The following is a 15790-nucleotide window of genomic DNA, read 5'->3' on the forward strand; positions in this document are numbered from 1 at the left end:
AGCAATCAGGAACTGTAACGCTGTTTAGTGCCCGGTAATCACCGCATGGGCACCAGTCTTCCGTCTTCTTGGGCACCATGTGAAGTGGTGATGTCCAATTACTGAAGGAAGAGCGGATGATGCCAAGTAGCAGCATGTGTTCGAACTCCGCGCGAGCGATCTTGAGTTTCTCCGGGGACAAACGCCGGGGTCGGAAATAGACTGGTGGGCCGGAGGTTACGATGTGATGGCGCACGTCATGTGGCACCGATTACGTCCAGTCGGTCAGGCACGTCAAAGTTGCAAACTCGCGTACGAGCGCAGTGACAGGTTCGTCCAACATGGCAAAAATAGGCGCGATCGGCGATGCACCTTATGATGGCACACCGGGAACGGATAGGTGGGTGATGGAGTCGATGAGATAGCGTCGTTGGACGTCGACCAGGAGTCTGCAGTTATGCAAGAAGTCTCCGCCGATGACTGCACGACGGACGTCTGCAACCAGGAAAATCCAGCGCAACGCTCGTCGAAGGCCAACGCTTAGCATGACTGAGCGTGACGAGAACACTGGAATCAGTGTTCTCGTCAAGCCGCTGTTGACGGCTTGAAAAAACGACACAGGTGTCGGTTTTCGGTCGGAGTGGTGGGCGTGGAGAATGCTGACGTCAGCTCCTCTACCGACTAAGAATCACTGTCCCGTAATTGTGTCCGTAATGTAGAAAAGGCGACTTGTGTGTTGAGCCGGACAACTCGTCGCTGTCAGAGGTCGACCGGCCTGTTTCCCTGCCAAGCGCAGAGACGCCGACAGTGACGGGCGTCGTTCCCAAAAGGCCGCTGGTAGTAGCAAACACCAGACGTTGTAGTTGATGTTTCATTGCGGGTTGCCCTGCGTCTTGATTTGCTGGAACTACGGTGGCGTGGCCGAAGAAATGACGTGCGGCGATATTCCGCTCCACAAATGATGCGTTCCAGGCGCTCACACAACTATTCGAGCGGCGATTGCGCTGCTGAATAGCACGGAAGGGTTTGCAGCACAGTTGTATTGTCACCCGGAGATGATGCCGTGGCTGCGATGGTTGGGGCGGCTACTTCCATGACTTTATCGGCCAAAGCGGCAAGTCCGGTAAGGTCCATGGTAGAGGTTGTCGCCAGGACCATCTGATCGTTTGCCGGGAGTCGTTGCGAAAAATTCGCGCAACAGCGTGTCGTCGATGGATCTCGCATTGTTTCCGAGCAGCTGCCTCATTCCGCGAAGTTGACTTAGGCATCGGTCGCCGAGTTCTTCAGCGGACAGAAGCTGCTGGATGCGAGAACGCTGTGAAGCTGCTGTGCGTTGTATCAGGGCTGCCTTGAGATCCTCATAGGCGGCGGTAGACAATGGGGAAATCAACAAATCCGCTACTTCGTCAATGGCGGTGGGCGAGAGCGATGCGATGGCGTAATGAAACTTTGAGGCTTGAGAGCGGCTACCCACGACTTGAAATTGCGATTCGGCCAGAAGAAACCACGCCAGAGGATTCTGGTCCCAGTACTGTGAGAGGCGGACAGCGATGGCCGAACAGGAGGGCTCACCGCGTTCCTAGAAAGGGTTCTGGATTTGAGCTCTCATAGCGTTGGTCTGGTCTATGGTCGTCTCTATCACAGGAGCGTATGGCAGTATCACGGCCGCGGTCACCAAACTGTGGCGACAAGCGACCACGTAGACCTGTAATGTCTCGGATTCTCACAGGAGAGGAAAAACCGAAACTCGATCTCTTATCGTAGCATTCTTTTTAATCTCTTTCGGAGCGCTAGCCCGAGCCGGAGCGTGCCAGCCACTCACGCCTCGTGTAGACGCGAGCGTCTACGTAATTCTTATGCGACGCTGATGCTGCTGCTGCTACAAGCTCTTATGGCTGCTGCGCGGTGTTCCTGATGAAGACGACCGAACAGCGTTGGCACCGTGTGGGAGGGTGACCGAAGTGACCAGAGAGAATTGGAAAGTGCAGGGCTGCGACGATAAAGGAACCATGACACGGTCTGTGGTCCTCAAACCCGGAATGAGAGCGTACGACTTACCACATCAGCTTCGGGTCGCGGAAGACCTGGCTCTCGTTATTGTCCCGGGCAGAGCACCCCTCTGCCTCCGGTGCCGTGGCACCGGACACATTAGACGAGAACGCCGGATTCCACGCTGTGGGCTGTGTCTTCGCTTCGGCCACGACTAGACCCAGTGCGTGAGAACGTATACGAGCGTTGCTGGTACAGGGAAGAGCGAAGACACATAGAAGCTCCTTGTGGTTCAAGAGGATGGCGAGGAGGCCCCTGAGGAAGCAGCTGAAGGGGCGGATGCTCAGTCAGCATCTCTGGAAATGAAGGCTGAAGAGGTGAACTTGAAGGGGACTGATAAAGGCAACGTGCCGGATTATGCACCTCCACCCGCCAAGGTTCAAGTTAAAGAAAGTGGTGTTGAGGCGACGTGCGAGCCTTCAACTATCAAGGCACCTCCAACCGCTGCGGTTGACGAGACAGTCAGCATCTGTGAGAGCACGGACTTGACTTCCGATACTGAGGGTGCCGGAAAGCGGTTGCGTGATGACGTTGAGGACCACAGCCGAGACACCGACGGCGCGGATATCAAAAGACCGGCACAAAACCCCAGACAAGCCGACGGTCAACGTTGAAGGTCAAACCCATCCTGCCGCCAGACAGGCGCCGTCACACGCGCCACCTCCGCCTCTGCGGAAGTAGTGTCCCGGAAAGAACTTCCAACACCCGATCTTTGATCGGGAATGGGCCTGCGAGGACGTGGGTTGGCAGTCGTTGCCTCGAAAGGGAGGGCTATGTTCACCGAGCATCACTGCATACCAGAGTCCGTATGTTTCCTAAGAAATATTGTACGGAAGCGTACCCTAATTATAACTAAAACAATGGCAAACCCACGAAGCACAGAACCTCTTAGAAACCTCTTGAAACAGCTACAAACGGCTATAGACGTCTTGGTCTATGATAAGACTGAAAATCAAATTTCTTCTAAACATAACCTCAGCACTTGCAATATGCTAGTATATATTCTATGTGCGGTAAAACCCACTACTGGTTTCACTAGAGTCTACTTTGGTAAACACATTGTTAACGTCTAACTCAAAAGCTTTTTGAGATCTTTTTCTCTAAAAGTGCAGAAAATGCCAAACGACGTGTTAAAAGTGCGGTTACCGTCGCTGTTAACGGATAAAAGACGCCACAGACAAATAGAACTTGTTGGAAGCAACATAATAAGTTGGCGTTAACGTTAAATAATTTCACACAAGAACTTCAACAATCAAGGTCGTGTTATGGTTTTACATGCGGGGCGAGCACACGACGCCTGGAAACCATTCTGCTATGCTCGCGCCGCAGGTACTGGCATCATGAGCGAAACGTTAGTGTTGCAGTGACCACAGCAGTGTCACAGAGCCATACCGCTGCGATCACTTCCGTGGCAGTCAAGTAGACATGCTCCAAATTTGTCAGACATCTCATTCCGTGCTGGAAACACTGGGAGGCAGGAAGTTTGAAAAAAAAAACGGCCACTGCCGCTAGCAATGTCTTGGTCGTGGGCTTGCTATGCCATTTGAGCTTCATTCTAAGCCGTTCTGTACATTTATACAGCATATTACCTGGACTCATTTAGCTGTGCTGATGCTGTTTGCCATGTGTTTTGCATCAGTGCTTCGTGACATGGGCTGCGTTGCGTGTTTTCGCGAACGGCTTACTACCACAATGGCGGCATCTGCGTTCGCCACCTTCGTGTCTCGGTGCGTCTTTGTACGTCGTACGTTCGGATAACACTTTTTTCGGTAAGTGAAATACATTGTGATTCGTTTTTCGTCAACAATGTGAATATCTTTAGGTGTTACCCACAACAATGCTTGATGGATGGGCTCTTCTACCCCGCGGGTTTTCGTCATCTTTACTTCTGTACGAGGGTTCTGCTTGTTGCAAGGTTCTGGCTGCTGTTATATAAGTCGCGGGCCGCTTTTCTCGTTGTGACGATTCGCGTTGCTGCGATAGATCGGATTTTTTACAGGTACTGCTCCAGGAGGGCACATGCAACCGGCAAACGGAGGCCTCAGGAGAGCACCTGCGATAATAAAAGAGGCGGCGCAGGATCTCCAGGGCACCCAAGGGGTGACGGGGGACTCAAAGGTGGAAGCGGGGCGGCCTGTGGGTTGGGGCCGTGGAGGCCGAAGCGTGCCAAGGGATATTCGCATAAAGAATTGGTTGTCGGCGATAGCGGACAGCCGATGTTATACACCCCTGGCACGCGGAGGCCCCGGCGAGCCCTAACCGACGGACCAGTCCGGGTTTAAGCATTGATGTCCCCGTTGCCACTTTGGTGTCCTGGAGGCACCGCCTATATTGCGAAATAATGACACGTTGGTCACAACTAGTAAAAACACGAGTAAATAAATATAATTACGTCCTGCCGCTAACTTGTGAATCCAAGTTCAGCACTACCACGCTCCACGACTTCCGAAAAACGTCAGAACATTGCCTTGCTCTTAGTTTTTGTGTTTAACGTAGCACGAATCAACCGAAGGCAGTGCATTCGAATCTTGAACCAGACTGAACTCGCCCTCTTTTGTGTCCTTTTGTCCTTGCATGGGTTACAGCGTTACGTACGTGCGAGCGTATGTCAGTGACTATGGAGCTTGTAGCGTTCCCACTTTATAGCAAAAGAAAAATATACCTGCAATGTTTACTTCATCTATAAAATTCCAAATACAATCGCCTGCTGATGTACAAATTTCACTTGTGTTTTGTTTTAAATAGGCAGCAAATCTTTTAGCCTAGCATGTGCTTCATCTGGGAGTGCAATCATGACTGCTTGGCATTTATTAATGAATGATTGTGGCTGGGGCCACCTCATTAGTAATTGGAAATCTGTCTTCCAACTGGCTTGATGCTCTCTTATTTTGTTCCGGTCACTGCATAAATGGCTGTACATCCTCCTTGTACCTTGGTGCTAGCTCGATGACGGGACCTCATCATGATCAGTGTAAGCCAATTTACTGTACCCTTTCTGGTACTCCCAGTGTTTTGTATATGGGTTAAGGCCAGGGAGCACTTGTGGTAAAATTGCTAGTTGGTGCCTCACAACGGGCATTTTTTGCACTGGTTCCTTATAAGCTGCCACTATTAAAACCAATTTCTCAGTGCCAGTGAACATACACAGTTCTACTAATAATTAGTTCCCCTAAGCCTTTCAAAATTTAACTGTAGGTAGTCAATTCTATGTGAGAATTCACAAGTTAACTCTGTTTATCATGCGAGTATTTCATACATGGAGTAAAAATTTGCTACAACAGTGTACATTACACCTTGCTTCCCTAATGCACAAATGTATTCAAGCTAGTATGTGATAATTTCGGCATTCTAAACGCTTTCTGTGTGATTTAATTTCTTTACAAGAATTTACTGTGCAGCATCAGCAAGCAGACTAATTTAAGATTTATGTGTGCTGTAAAAGGTATGCTTTGCCGCTACAATCGATAAAACATGGGCTGAGCCTTACATAGAAGGACGAACTTCAATTTCGCTCTACCACCGTCAGCACTTGGCCGGCGCTTGAAAAATGAATCACATCAGGTAGCTTGTGTCAGAGCATTTTTTAAGCTTATTGTGAGGAGATCACACAGTGATGTGTGGAGGTACCTGTCTCTGAGATAGAGATTATGCTGCAACATGTGTGAGTGTAGAACAGGCATGATGCTTAGGGTTCCAGCAGTTTCCAGGGGTGCTTCTAAAATTTTGTCATTACTATAATCTTAACTGCATTGTTTTTGTCACCTATTTCAATAATATCATTGAAAGTGTTATGAGAATTTGGCAATTCATTTGCCCTGGCCCATTAGGCTGCTAAATTTCACTTTTCACTAGGTGGGCAATTATTCAACATGGGCCATTACTTGAATGCCCCTTTTTCTGTGCAGTGATTTCTCAATTGTGAGTCAACGTAGATTCTCAGAATTACCTGAGGCGATAGATGCAGTGATGAATTTGCTACTTATACGAATCACTTTGCACTGTCTCGGGCAAACAGCAGGTTAACACGCCCAAGACAGTGGGCAATGTTATCGTTTCATAATATCATGAGATTTTTTCAATTTTTTTATGACGCATCATCGAAGGTGATTCATCATTGGTGTGAGTTATTGCTCTAAGCCAATTAGGGTCACATGAATATATATCAACAAAAGCGATTGATCCAGCTAGGAGTGTTGCTTTGGAACACTGCTTTATCACCTGTCCTCCTTTGCGTTCTACCTGCTTATACTGTACTGTGTCATGTTTAAGTTTGAAAAAAGGCAACTGCTAGCCAGTGCAAAATGCCAAACTTGCTTTTAGTTTAAGAATATAAAACGCTATTTATTTTTTTAAATAAGTTAGTACATCCTTTACCTGCAGAGTGGATTACTGTTCTAAACTGATTATATTTAGCAGGAAGCTTCTCAGACTTGTTTGACAAGTTGATGAGTGCCTTTTAAGCCGCAGAACACTATATATTAATTACAAGGTTGATTATGTCTGACCCTGCTGTGCAATTTAATAACTATATGCCAGGAAATATACTAGTAAATTTAAACATCATCACATACTTTACATAAGATACCGGCAATTTAAGAGAAAAGGAGTGCTTTAAATTATTTTTGATGTGAGCCAAACTTCCTACTTAGCACATATTGACTTCCTACTTAGCACCTTTGCTTCGCGTTGTCGACAAATTCGACTTCGCCCTGCCATCTGCTAGCCGCCTGGTTAGCTCAGATGGTAGAGCGGCTGCTCCGGAAAGGCGGTGGTCCCGGGTTCGAGACCCGGACCACGACGAATTTTTCTTCAACTATGAGGCTTTTCTTTCGAGGAACCTGTATGGCTTTCCTTTGTAGCAATTGCTACTAACGGGTGGATGTCTGATTTTTTCCTTTATTCATTACTTCTCTCCACCTTGCGGGTTCCCGCATAACTACTACGTCAAGCACATATTGGTAAGTGACGTTCCAATTTCAACATTCCCATTTCCTCCTTCGCCTTTTCCCCTCTGCTTGCCTGCGTCTACAAGAACTGTTGGGTCGTGACAAGAACCTTCACGCGTGCCCGGTGACAGCAAGCTTTTGTGGGCAGCCAGTGCTCTCCTACGAAGGATGGCATGCTCTGGCTGCGGCGGCAATCATCTTGAAGATTTATCCTTTATCAACTTTGCTGCCATTGTTCACTCTTGTTAATTACACTTTCTGCATCTGCTCTAGTTTCTTACGTAATAAGGTATGGCAATGTGACATGGTGTGAAGTAGATGCCTTGCTGCATTTTCGCTTGCAATCATATTTTATGAATGAAAAACTCAATTTACAGTGTATAAAAAATAATAGAAGCATACTATGATTTATCTTTCAGTTCCGGTAACATGCAACGTGCAAGTAATTCACTAATCGGTGGTATGCCGAAGAACTGGCCATTATTCTTGCGTGATGCTGTGCAAGTATGTGGCGTTACCTTAAAAGGGGCACCCACAAAGTGAGTTACAATTTACTTTTAAATGGAGCATTGACATCAGAAAAAAATATATTAATATTGCCAGTTAGAATGATTCGCAGTGTGTTTTTCCAGATGCGTACTATCCTTTATTCCTTAACAATTCATTGCAGCACAGCGTTCTGTCTCATATACTGGTGTCAGGCTATTTTGCCCCCTGTAGGTGAAACCAGGATGTAATTTTTGCCTGAACTGTAGCATCACTTGAAGAATCTTTCCCTGCTTGAAACCATTTTAATTTGGTGGAGACTCAGCAGGGCGAAGTTTTGTCAATAATGACGTGTTTCGTGCAGAGATGTTCTTGTTTAGGTGAATGGGCGAATATTAGCTTGATATCAGCATACAATGCAGATCTTGTTTTACTTGCAAAATAATTCTGACAGGTGGCATTCAATGGATTGGTCTAAGTAAAAAGCCCTAACTGACCAATGAGGCTGTGCTACACTATGCCCATGATTCACATCTGGAAAAACTACCTGTGCATCACTCTATCCGACAATATAAACTTTCTTTCTGATGTGCATGCCTCATTTAATATAGATTGTAAGTGTGGGCTAATCCCCTGTTGCTGCAACAGCTGCCGCAAATATTTGAGAGTATGTCTGAAAGAAGTCTTCAGCTATTCCCCTCAAGCTGTCCATTAGCCAACATTTAGCGTAACGTTAGCAGGGCTTACCGAAGTACTTCTAGACGTCCATGGCTGCAATATGTATTGATCAAGACAGCTACTAGACTTTTGAATTAGCCGTTCAAGACATCTTTTAGACATCAAATAGCTGCTTGCTAGTTTCGTGGGAAACTCCATCAACCTCAGCAATCCGCGTCGTTTGGCGACATTAAACGTGAGAGGGTTGTCACAGAGGCGAAGACAATGTCAGATAAGTCGCATGTTACTAGAAATAAACATTGATTTGATGGCTCTCTAAGAAACAAAAATTGAATCTGAAAAAAAAATGGCTCGATTCGATGACATTTTCAGAAATAAGTAAAAGGTATGCGTTTGCGACGCGAGTGGTACTTCTGGTGGCTCTCTTTTGTTTATTAGGAACAGTATTGGGATAACAGAGTCACAAGTTACTTAATGTGAGGGAGGAGGGGTGCGTTTGCTTATCTGTGATTTTTCTTTTTCTGGACTGCATTGGCGAGCGGTTTGTGTATACGCTCTTAATTATGCTCGCGAACGTGAACATTTTTTGTTTTTCTCAGATCTTGCGGCGTGAAAGACACGTTATAATGTTTGGCGATTTTAATTGTCTGCCGGTACAAGGTCGATCAAAAAAGCCACTGAGCCAAGATAAAGGTGCAGCTCTTCTGCACGAAATTTTGTGTGAATTTGATCTAGAGAATGCTGGGAGTGTTCTTTGTTCTTACAGTGTTGTACAGCATACGCATTTTCATGGAGAGAGCCACTCCAGGTTAGATCATATCTATGTTCCTTTTCACTCAGTTCCGCTACTTTCTGACTATGGTGTAGAATGTATCAGTTTCAGTGATCATTGTTTGGTAATGGTTATACAGGTATGAAAAAGAAAGAGCACAAATTCAATTGGGACTTATGGGACAATTGGGACTTAAACTTAATGACAACCCTTTGCAAGACGAAGTCTTTTTCAAATGAATAAAAGAGAAATTAGATGCTGTTCTCCTAGAGGATGCAAAATATGTTGTAGAAGCTTAGTAGCTGTTCAAAACAGAAGCGAAAACAATTGCTTTAGAGAGAGCATGCGTGTTGCGGCGGAAACAAAAGCAAGAAGACAAGCAGCTGCAATGCACGTTAGCATAGCTGTTGAACATGGAAAGTGGCGTGGCTGGTGTATTTGCAAATGATATCAAAGAACTTACAGCAAAACTTAAAGTGATTGATGAAGAGAAATATGGCACAGTTCTAAGAGGACGCGCAGAAAGTGTGTGGTTGGGGGAAACGCCCAGTAAGCGAGCTTTAAGTGAAGAGAAGAGACACACTATGACCAAGGAAGTAAAAGAAATTGCTTATCAAGGGCAGCTTACAAATGACGGGGAAATTATGGAATGTTTGTTCGTTGACTGCTATAGCACGCTGGTAAGCAAGGGGACAAGCGATATCTCCGCGTTTAAGATTGAATGATGTCTCTGATGCCAAAACTTAATGACGAACTTAAGAAGGCTCTCGAGAAGCCGATTTCTATAACAGAAATTGAAAAGGCTATAGATGATCTTAGCGCAGGGAAATGGACGGGGCCGGACGAACTTGGGCCAGCGATATATCAAATTTTCAAGGTGGAAGGGGCAGAGGCTCTGCGTCGCGTCATAACCAAGTGTTACGAACAAAAATGGACTCACCTTTTCTTCCGACAGACCCATGCAGTACTGACACCTAAATCAACAGACCACATCAGACTTCAATCCGTAGAGGCCTACCGGCCAATAAACATAGCTAATATTGATTATAAAGCATTTATGAAGGTGCTCGCCCAGCGCCTTCAGAGTGTAGTGAAATCCCTAGTAGATACGCATAAGACATGCGGTATAAAAGGTAGGGCAATATTCACAAATATACATATAGCGCGAAGCATACTTGAATGTTGCGATGTGATGGGAGATCATGTAGCTATGCTATAACTAATTTGGCTGAAGCTTTTGACAGGGTGTCACACGAAATCCTGTTTATGCTTCTTGATTATGTGAAAGTCGGATCAGTCATTTTGAACGCGGTGAAAATGATGTATGATGGTTGTACCACAAATTTAATTATTAACAATAAACTGAGCAGGCCAAGTGCAGTAATGTCTAGCATAAAACAAGGCTGTCCGACCTTGGGCTTGCTTTTCGCACTTCATTTAGAACCTTTCTGTTTAAGGTTACTACATAGCCATAATACTCGCGAGTACACATCCTTTGGTAGAGAAATAAAAGTTTTAGCTTATGCTTACGACATAACAGTGTTCTGTTGTGATAAACAGAGCATTGCAGAAGCAGTAAGAGAAGCCGAAGCATCTTGCAGTGCTTCCGGTAGTGCCATAAGTTGGCCAAAATGTTTAGAGTTTTGGCACGGGAATTGGCCAGAAATGTTTTGCAAAATGCAGTGGAGTGTATTACCCGGCACTTATCTTGGGGTTCCGCCGAGTAACTACCGTGAGCCAGTCGAATGCTGGACGTGCGAGAGAGACAGAATGAAAGAGCAAACGAGGCCACAACTTTTCCATGTTTAACTAGGGTTCAAAGGGTGCAATATATTTTTCCTGGCTAAAGTGTTTACGTACTTCAGGCGCTGTGCATGAGCCCATCTTCAATTTAAAATATGCGCAGAGTGTTTGCAGAATTTATTTGGGCTTCGGTGTGGGAACGCACGAGCCTAAGTAATTTGTTTCACTCATTGCGCAATGGTGGACTTGGTTTAACGCATTTGTTTTTCAAGCAACTTGTGTCGAGATTTTTCTTTCGCGACCAAAGCGATCGGTTTCTGCGGACGGTGATCCAAGTGAGATTGCCCACCGCTTCGCCCGATTTTGTTGTATCGTCGCACGCAATCAAACCGATGGAACTAAGGGGCTATCTGCGTGTAGTTTTCTTGGCGATACGTCTTCTAAACACTCCATTTTTGAGAAACTACTTGGTTGTAGTGTCACGGAAAAGATTATATAAGGATCTTGTTGAAGTTTTTGTACCTACACCAGAGTATCGTTCTATGTATTACTTAGGGCCTGAACAAGATGTTTTCAAACGAGTGAAGAATATGCGTGTACGAGCTACCGCAAAATCATTCTTTTTTAAACTGCATACCGGCACACTGCCTGTTAAGCCATGGCTAAAACTTAAGGATTTGTTTGTCCCGTGTTCAGACAACTGTCTTATATGTAACAAGGAAGAAACTGTAGAACATATTTTTCTTGACTGCCACGATTCCCGCCTTCTTTGGGACATCTTGCAAAGAACTTTAAAAAAGAGCTCCCGATAACTGTGTTCGGAATAAGGTTCTTGCCATGTGCTGAACCTGATGGCGTGCCGGTAGACATGTTAATGCTATCGTGTATTCAAAGCGTGTGGCCAACTCGAGTGGCTGTAAGCGAAGCTTATTTTCACGCGAGGTCAGCAGTGTATTATTTTGTTGATAGTGTTATTTATAGAAGCGAAGTATTGAAACTACTAAGTGATCCACCAAATTGGCTTTTTGTATTGGACAATTTGGCTTCGATGAAGCCATTTTAACACGAAACGTGTTTTACTAACGACTAGACATTTTTCACACTCGTTTTTATTTGACAGTATTTGTATGTACTTGACAAGCCGGTAATAAAGAAAAAGGAAGCCTGGTTAGCTCAGATGGTAGCGTGGCTGCGGCGGAAAGGCGATGGTCGCGGGTTCGTGTCCCACACCAGAGCGAATATTTCTTCAACTGCGAGGCTTTTCCTTCGAGGAACCCGTACGGGTTTCCTTTGTAGCAACTGCTACGAACGTGTTGAGGTCTGAGTTTACCTTTATTAGTTAGGCGATAACTAGTGACACGCGCGTGGTAGAATCAAAATGCCATACTAGAACGCTGCTGCCACGCACGGAAGTGACGTCATAGTTATGACGACGTTTAAACAAGTATGGCGTGTTCGGGTTTACAGTTTTGCGCACGCTGCTGGAGCTGCTTCAGCTTTTCAGCTTAGCTAAAATACAATTCATGGTTTCTTACGCTATTGTGTACTATAATGTTGTTGTAGTTAGTTGCGCTGGGGGAACCGGATGGTGTACGAGCTTGCGATCACGAGCGATACTTGGGCGCAACGCTGGAGCAACTCCTTTCCTTATGCCTTGCAGCGCGTTTATGGTGGATTCTGTGGTCTTGTGCAGCACCTGTTACGTTTTTCGGTGCTGTTGCTCTTTGTTGAATTCGCTGTTGCGAATGGGACACATGTGGGCTCTCAGTTTGGCAGCACTTTAGCTTTTATGGTGAAAACGTTTAAACTTGTTCTAAACGCTTGTTGCTGCCGTTGCCGACGTTCACACTTGGTCTCTAAGCAGGCGGAAGCGGAAAAAATGATAAATTCCGCCCGCCTAGGGACCAATTTTTTCGCCAGGATGAAGCGGAAAAACGTTCCGTTTTACCAGAAGCTGCAATCACATGTACACATCCGGTCGAGAAATTGCGGTCGTAAACTTTATCATGGCACCGAAAGTGTCGGCTGCTATGCTGATCGTCGCGATCAAAAGCCACCCGTGCTCTACGACAAGACTCACCATCTCTATAAAGACACGTCCCCCATGAATGAGATTTGGGCGAAGATAGTCGAAGAGTTGGGAGCGAGCAGTATGTTCCCGCACATTTTCTCTCGCTACGCTGGTGGGGCTTCGTGGGTATAGTTTTGGAAGTAACGTATACCGAGAATGCTTGGTCAGCAGCGTTGTTAGGAGCAAGTGCACGCCATGCTTTCGTCTAATTTCATTTACTTGCAAAATTTACTTTGACGCAAAAGAAACAAATACTTATTGCGTTAAACTTCTTTTGCGTCAAAAACAGACGCAGCGCATGCAGAAACCTTGATTACAGCACCTAGCACCGTGTGCGCTGTAACGTATAGGGTCAAATGGGTATATTGTTGTATCTGTCGCCGCGCCGCAAACTAAGAATCCTGGCAAGTAAATCCACAGCATCGAATGTAGGCATGCTGAACTTGTGCAACTGCTATGTGCAAAACTTCGAATGAATAAATGAGGTGCATGTTGCACGCACTCTCAATCTGCGCCGCGAGCGCAACCGAACAAAGGTGACAATATATACCGTTTTTTTGTTAAACAAATGGCGCTCCAGCCAAATTCAAGTGTTCATCTGCAAATTCTGACATTGTGTTTTATAACAGCTGCTCAGGTGATAGCACCTGGTGCTAAGTAATACGGCATATGCATTCATGCAAAAAGTAATCTCTTCTGCCAGTACTCTTTGCACGCAAGAAATGTCTTGCTTTGATCACAGCATGTGTAGCTGGTTCACATTTACAGGTGTCCTGTCGTTAAAAATTGCAATTGTTGCGCAGGTGCCTTATGCCATAGGAATAATAAGAACCTCAAAGACACAATCACAAAGACGAAAAATCAAATCAAGCACTCAATGAAAAGTGGCGCTGGTACTTATGACGGGTGCCTCGTGAAGTGGAAGCACTTCGAAGCAATGACCAGCATAATAGAACCATTTATCAAGAGCCAATTAAGTCCTGTCTGTGTAGTCACAAACTTGCCTTGAGAGTTGTGTGTGCATTGTCAACTGGGTTGTTGAGAGCAAGATAAGCTACCATGTAGCAGCCCGTGGTTTCAGTTGTTCGAAGGGCTGTCAGTGGCTTCCTGTTCTGGTCTACTTGGCAAACATGACGTTGTTCGTAATATTCACCTCTGCTGCATTTTTAATTACTGCTTCTGTGAACAGGAACTGCAAGAGTATCTGGCTTCGCTGTTCTTCGATGCCTTATTTCATATTTTACTTTTCTAGCTTGTGAAGCAAGCTCGAATTTGGCTCCTTTGATGGGTGAGTGAATAACTTGCGAATCACTCAATTAGTTGAATTGGTTCATGACACTTCACAAACGATAAATTCCCGTGGACAGATGGACCTCATTTATTTGGATTTTGCCATAGCTTTCGATAAAGTTTCCCACTCCAAACTTTTGTTCAAAATTAATGCTGTGTTTAAAATTCCTAGCCTCACAAAGTGGTTTACCTCATACTTACAGTGCCGTCAGTAGTACGTTCAAATAAACACGCATAGGTCCAGTCTTCAACCAGTGTTATCTGGAGTACCTAAGGGATGTATCGTAGGACCTCTTCTACTTATTTTTTTCAATAATGACCTACCACACCCCATTTCTGTTCAAATAAGACTATTCGCTGATGACTGTGCTGTTTATAATAATATAGAATCTCCCAGTGACCAAATTAACTTGCAATGTGGCCTTGAAAACATTATGAAATGGTGTTCTGAGTGGCAAATGGTTTTAAATCCAACTAAATCAGTAAGCATGTCTATTAGAAGAAAAAAGAAAATCCTACAATTTCCTTATAGTATACATGGCAACAAGTTTAAAAAGGTAGAGTAGCACAAATATTTGGGATTATTATTTAGAAGTGACTTTAGCTGGAAGTAAGGAAGTAAGGATGTAGAGGAAGTAAGTAAGAGGACGAATAATGCGCTTTGGAGTCTAAGGTAAAATTTACACAGAGCAACCTTTGAAGTTAAAACTTAGCCTATAGAACACTGGTCAGACCAATCATTGAGTACGCGAAAATTGTCTGGGATCCTCACACAAGGAAAACATCGTAAGACACTGGAAAGGATTCAGAGGTTAGCTTCTCAATTCATCTTCAACAAATATGGTCGACTTCACTCCCCTTCAAAACTATGTCAGCTTGCAAATCTTTTCAATTTAAAATTAAGGACTAAGTATGATAGGCTGAAGTTCCTGTTATTTATTATCCATAATGAAATAAAAATTAAGAGGACGAACTATTTTCAGATTTCTACTAATGAATCTTCTAGACATCGCCACAGCATGTATATTCCCCCTTCTGTAACCCGTAATGACACATTTAAATATACCTTCTTACCCAGAACGATAAAAGAGTGGAACATGCTTCCCGATTTTGTAGTTCTGTCGGCCTCTTTTAATAATATTCTGAACATGGCGTTATTTTTTCTGAGAGCGCGGTGCGTTAATCATCTGACTTTGTGAATCATATGATTTTATGATTTTGTTATCATCTGTGTATGTTGTTCTTATTTTACATGCCTCAAGGAATATTGATTGGTTTTTCTGCCTGCTTTATTACAATGTATATGCACTGCAATTTCTTTTTTGTATGTTGTATTCAGATGTATTCAGATGTAATCAGAGGTGTTCATATTGCTTGTATTGTTTTCTTTCTCCACTGTTGTGGCCCTAAAGTAAGGGCTGACAGCATCAATAAAGGAAAAAGAAGAAAATACTGACATGCATATTTGTAACATCTCTAGTCTCTAGCGCATGCTACTTAACATATTCTTCAAACTGCATGAAAACGCTCGCTGCTAGGCTGGCTTGCCCGTAGTTGGTGGCTACGTCAGCGTCAACCAGAAGGACACATCATTAATGTGGCAGTATATTGTAGGTATGTCTTTTTTCTGGTCATTAGTGTGCTTGATTGGAATAAGGGCAGCACAGGCCAAAGAGCTATGATCCATACGTGTATTGGAAAGTAATATATTAAACCACCAATTTGAAACAGTGGGTAATGTACGAATGCATAACTTAAAGCTACATCTCTTGCGAA

General features: G+C 44.6%; 1 pseudogene; it reads right to left on the reverse strand.

The window, feature by feature from the left end:
* Window positions 1-963: 963 nt before the first annotated feature.
* Window positions 964-9871, reverse strand: LOC142583752 (uncharacterized; annotated as a pseudogene).
* Window positions 9872-15790: the final 5919 nt, after the last annotated feature.

Source organism: Dermacentor variabilis, chromosome 5, assembly GCF_050947875.1.
Source record: "Dermacentor variabilis isolate Ectoservices chromosome 5, ASM5094787v1, whole genome shotgun sequence".
In the NCBI taxonomy this organism is placed as follows: Eukaryota; Metazoa; Arthropoda; class Arachnida; order Ixodida; family Ixodidae; genus Dermacentor; species Dermacentor variabilis.